The sequence below is a fragment of the Haliaeetus albicilla genome, chromosome W (genome assembly GCF_947461875.1).
Source record: "Haliaeetus albicilla chromosome W, bHalAlb1.1, whole genome shotgun sequence".
NCBI lineage: Eukaryota > Metazoa > Chordata > Aves > Accipitriformes > Accipitridae > Haliaeetus > Haliaeetus albicilla.
In genome coordinates, this window is record NC_091515.1 from 15,492,773 (window position 1) to 15,498,772 (window position 6,000).

The following is a 6,000-nucleotide window of genomic DNA, read 5'->3' on the forward strand; positions in this document are numbered from 1 at the left end:
TTTGTACCAGCCGTGGAAACTGGTTTGCTGCTAGGTGACTGTAAAAGTGAGATTTGGAAAATAATTATTAGAAATCTTATCCTAACACTATGATTGAAACAATAGACAAAAGTATAGCCAAGCAATTAACTAGTAGAGGTAGTTACTCATAAGTTTTGCAGTTTTTGGCTCTTATGACGTTCCTGTACGCTAGATGAGAACAATGTTGAAACTGACCACATGTGATTGAAACTGCATTAAGCTTCAAGATCAAAGAACAAGGACAAGAACAAAGACTTCAAGGACAGCCAGCAAGAATTTCAGATGGGTCAGTGGTCGCAAAAGCAGCCCTTTGACTCAAATGGATCCATTGTGCATGATCGGATGTAGGCAATACTATGATAATCAGTTACAATCATTTTTATGTATATATATACTAATCTGATTAATATTTAATTGTTACTCCTTGTAACCTGTTTGTGCTGAAGCTGTGGCATGCACACTAGGTGGAATTATCCCCCATGCATCCAGTGCTGCAATCAAGAATGCCTGCTTTCTAAAACTCTAAAACAAGTCTTAGAGAGTTTCTTCGACTGGCTTGTCTGTATCACTATCTCTTGTTACTTGGGAAAAGAGACCAACACCCACCTCACTACAACCCCCTTTCAGGTAGTTGTAGAGAGCAATAAGGTCTCCCCTCAGCCTCCTTTTCTCCAAACTAAACAACCCCAGCTCCCTCAGCTGCTCCTCATAAGACTTGTTCTCTAGACCCTTCACCACCTTCGCTGCCCTTCTTTGGACATGCTCCAGCACCTCAATGTCTTTCTTGTAGTGGGGGGCCCAAAACTGAACACAGTACTTGACGTGTGGCCTCACCAGTGCCGAGTATAAAGGGACAATCACTTCCCTGCTCCTGCTGGCCACACTATTTCTGATACAAGCCAGGATGCTGTTGGCCTTTTTGGCCATCTGGGCACACTGCTGGCTCATATTCAGCTGGCTGTCAACCAGCACCCCCAGGTCTTTTTCTGCCAGGCAGCTTTCCAGCCACTCTTCCCCAAGCCTGTAGCACTGCATGGAGTTGCTGTGACTGAAGTGCAGGACCTGGCACTTGGCTTTGTTGAACTTCATACAATTGGCCTCGGCCCATCGATCCAGCCTGTCCAGATCCCTCTGTAGAGCCTGTCTACCCTCAAGCAGATCAACACTTCTGCCCAGCTTGGTGTCATCTGAGTGTTGTGGTTTGTAGTTTGGTGAGGGAAGGGACATCAGTATTTGGCACAAATAAAGAACATGGCAGGAATTGATGCATGTGGGAAAGAGCTGCCAATACAGATAAGATGCCACCACTGTACTGTCACTTCTGGGCAGAGTAGGAGTTCCTGAAGTTGCTCTCGTCACACGTGGCATATTGCTCTGTCTGAAGGGCAGAACAAGTCAAGAGACAGGAACATCTTGAGTCTGAACTGTAAGAGAGCGTCTTGCAGTGTGAAGTATGCAGCCAGGAAAAGATCACTTGATATAATTTTTCACAAAAATGCCCCAGAAACAGAAATCATATTTGCAAAAAGCCTATGGTATTTCTATTCATAAGGAGAATTAATCATGGACACAGTCTGCTGGCAACTCAAAACTAAACAGCAATCAGCAAAAGTCCAAGTCAAAAAAGTCCAAAGAAATGCCGTTGTCAATAATGTCAGACATCGACCAGTTTCTCAAACACGAAGATCGCCAGGGAGGACAGACCACAGGGCATCTGCACTGGCAGCTGAGTGCTAATTTGCAGAGATGAAGTCTCCTCCTGCCCTTAAAGACAGCTTTGCACTCCTCAGAGAGCTTTTACACTCTGCACTGGGAGGACACTAAGTGTGGCAAACCTTTAGGCTGAAACACTCCCTTTTTGGAAGGTTATGCCCATAAGAAAAATTCTGTGAAATCACATAATAAATAATGAACTATTAATGCACATTATGTATTTTCTTCAGAAAAGGAAGACCTTGTAAAATGATGCTAATAGTTGAATGATATTGGCTTTTGCCTAAAACATGGCCTTTAATGGGTGGATGCAACTACCATTATGCCTTCTTCTGTTAATTTACTTTTCAGAACAAAATAATAGCAAAGCACAGCACAGATGGCCCAATGTCAACCGATGCACTTAATCCCAGGCAAAAATCCAGGAGGCCATTTAGGAAATGACAGGCAAGTTTTGTTCACATTGTAGATCCTTGAAGAAGTACAAATATCTAGTTGAGTGGTGTACTTTAAATTTTGTAATAATAGAGAAATTGATTTAAAAGGAAAGATCTTTAACCTGGAGAAGATTCAGTACTGTATTTGAATCAACATTAGAAACCAGGTGTTAGCTTTGCGGAACAAATTATCTGACCTGTTTATGAAAATACCTCTGTATGACCCAGCATCTATCCAAACAAGGATTTTTTTCCTTTTTTTTTGAACCGTAAGTTCTGTAGCATGGGGAAAATGAATCAGATTTCAGCATTTATATGTTATAGCTCTACTAGCAAGACAGTACCAACAATGGAGCCATCAATATTTTCAAAATTAGGTAATAGAAAGGAAAATGGGGGTCTCCTGTTAGGATTCTAATCAAACTCCTGAAAGTGCCATTACATCTTAGAAAAATAATCCTCACTTGCAACTGATACACAATCATTTACCGAAGAGATGGGTCTGGGGCAGGTGGTGGTACGGGGACTGGTGAGGATGCGGGAATGATGCATAGTACTGCAGTCAGCAGAGACAACCACTGCCAATTCCCTGTGTAAAACACACATAAAACTCATTCTGTTCTCCTGCCTCTCCGCAATCCCTTCCTATTTTTAAACTGGGTTGATATAGAGAACGAACTGCTAATTGCTTAATGATTGTCTCTCTGTAACTTTACATACCAAAGACTGGTGTTTGTCAAGGATTAAGCCTGTCAGAGACTGGTACTTGGGAGTGATGAGCAAGAAGGAACCATGAACAATCACAAAACTTAATTAAATGTTTGATGAATTTACGATCTTGTTGAGAAGGCACAAGTAGAGGCCTTGCTTGAATAGATAGGGCCAGAAAAGATAAGAACTCCTGCCTTTGTTCTCGCCCTTGTAGATAATTTAGCTTAAACTAACCATATGATTCTACACCACTAATGAAAACTTAGAGCACTAACAAACACTGATGTATCAAAACATGTAAAAGACCATACTGCGCAGAATCACCTGAGGAGGGTCAAGTAGCGGACAAGTGAGGAAGACTATGGAAGACCACCAGAGGACTCCTGAAGACCACCAGAGACCTTCAATGCACCTGCGTAAAGGACATTTGCATATGCTAGTAGTTTCCCAGAAAACTAATGAATATGTATAACATTTCTCAGAAATCTAGTGAATATGTATGTAGAATATGTACTTAACCTGCACAATTAGACCCGAGGGTGTGCACGATAGGTGGAGCGATCCCCCGTGCATCCAGCGCTGCCAATAAAGAATACCTACTTAATAGTTAATCAAACTATTGAGTTAATTTCTTTGAATCAGGGTTTCGCTGCTGACTACAAAAGAATGTAGTAATAACCTGAAATGACAAAATTCCTCATTTGATGGGTATGTGCAAGCTTTCGAAAGCTGCTTAGGTACCTAATTCCTTCAGACATGACTGGACTGAGGTGCTTAAGTGCATGGTCTAAGTATCTCTTCTCTGGTAACCCCAGGCAGCCCCCTGATGATTACGTCTCTCAACCTTTCCCAAGGAACTGACCCTGTGTATCCCAAGAGAGGAGCTTGGCCAGGATGGCAAGGCCTTGTCACTCATTTCGGACGGGCTGACCTGAGGGGCGCAGCAGGCACCCCTGCCATTATGCCTCTTCTTTTATAGCTGAGCTGACATCATATGGTATGGAATATCTGTTTGGTTAGTTTAGGTCAGCTGTCCTGGTTATGTCCCCTCCCAAGATCTTGCCCAGCCCCAGCCTGCTGGTGAGGGAGGGGGGAAATGTTGGAGAGACAGCCTTGATGCTGTGCCAGCACTGCTCAGAAGTAGCGGAAACACTGTATGAGAGACTGAAAGAGTTAATGTCTCAAACATTGTGGTGGGGTAAGTTCTGCATAACAAAGAACCCTGCATAGCAAGGAACTACAGGTGAAAAGAAGCCGATCAGCACATATCAGCAACAGGATGGGGAGGGTTTGCCAGAGGGTGCACAGCTCCCTTTTCTGATGTGCTGTTCTAATATGCTGAGCAGGGCAGCTCACCGTGCATGGCAAACGATCACATCTGCAGGGAAGGGGAAGTTACTCCGCAAACAACCCTTAAGCCCAAAGGCTCACAAACTGCTCATGACACCTAATTAGCCTAATGAGTTTGAGTGCCCACCCGAAGGAGGGGCAAGGATGATAAAAGGACACAAACTGAAGCCCCAGGTACGCCTGGCCACCGGAACTGGACCCCTCTGTTGACTGGACCTCTAGGCTGACTGAAACAACCCCGGACCCGGGACCGGTGAAATCTTTCTCTCTTCCTTTTTCTCTCTCTGTCTTGTTCTCTCTTTCTTTTTTCATAATCCCTACACCTCATCCCTTTAGACATAAAACCATTGACCAAGTCTGGGACTAAGAGTGGATCCAGCTGCCCCTAGGCCCTTCTCTGAGAAGGAGTCTAGAAAGCAAGGGGGTCTGCTCTGAACCTCCTGACTCAACAGGAAGGCTCTCTTTATTCCCTGAATTGATGTATATGGTTACCATGGGTTACATGGTTTACTGAGGTAGTTCTCCTGTTGTGAGAAACCCTGCCACCTACTGTTATGCCTCCCAAGTTCAGTTTGCTTCTGTCATGAATAAAATGTTTAACTTTGGTGTTGTTTCACACTAATTTAGCCCAAGGGAATTCTGAATCCAGCACGACTCCCTGGTCTGTGCAGTGCGGGTCATGACACACTGGTGTGTTATCAACACCTTTCTAGCTACCAATACAGAGCACAGCACTATTATTATCAATTAATATGTATAATATGATTGAAATAACCAGGGAATTGCTAAAGAAGTCCTGTGTACAGCCCCCATCAGTTAATATTTAAAATAGGGAAACAATAACTAGACATGATTTAGAGTTTAGAAACTAACTATTCGACAATGGGGCTTTATGTTTATGTCAAAAAAAAGTAATGGATTATGGTCTTGTCAATAAACCTTGAAGAACCGCTTGGAACTGCCAAGATTAGGGAAGAAGTAGGTAAAAGGTAATTCCTACAGGGGGAGATCGTGACCACCAACTCATTGACCACCTAGTCAAATGATTCCACCTACTCAAAAGAAGACAATGAAGGAAGAAGACAGAGTCTGCGCACTAATTTACATGAGGGGCAAAGAAGAAAGAACCAATCATTAAGGGAAATAATAATGAATATGTATTACTTTATATAAATGTGGGAATTTCTGAGACAAGGGTGTGCTGTCTTGAGACAGGCACCCATTCATGCGCATCAATGAAATTAATTTGAAAATACCTCGACTCTGTGTGTTATTGGCTTGCACACCAGGTAAATGAATCTGCTTTTAGGACAACACTATGCAGTACCGCTATGGGAAGAATTAACTCCATCTCAGCCAGACCCAATACACTGGGATAGAGTTAATTTTCTTCATAGTAGATAGTAAGGAGCAATGTTTTGGATTTATGCTGAAAACAGTGTTGATAGTACAGAGATGTTTTAGTTACTGCTGAATAGTGCTTACACAGAGTCAAGGCATTTTCTGCTTCTCACACAGCCCCACCAGCGAGTAGGCTGGGAGTGCACAAGAAGTTGGGAGGGGACACAGCTGACCCCAACTGACCAAAGGGATATTCCAGACCATATGACATTGTGCTCATCAATAAAAACTGGGGAAAGAAGGAGGAAGGGGGGACGTTTGGAGTGATGGTGTTTGTCTTCCCAAACAACCATTACATGATGGAGCCCTGCTTTCCTGGAAATGGCTGAACGCTGTCACGTCCCAATTTCTCAGGATGACGACTCAG

At 43.2% G+C, this 6,000-nt stretch overlaps 1 long non-coding RNA gene across 3 annotated transcripts in view; it reads left to right on the forward strand.

The window, feature by feature from the left end:
* Positions 1–3,139, forward strand: part of LOC138683501 (uncharacterized) — a 191,397-nt gene extending 188,258 nt beyond the window's left edge. For 2 of the 3 annotated variants that reach the window (XR_011323007.1, XR_011323008.1), the window contains exon 3: positions 2,897–3,131. This is a non-coding gene — a long non-coding RNA (uncharacterized lncRNA). Of the gene's footprint in view, positions 1–2,896 lie in introns of all 3 variants that reach the window. The other variant, XR_011323009.1, reaches the window with a different exon arrangement.
* The last annotated feature ends 2,861 nt before the right edge of the window (positions 3,140–6,000 follow it).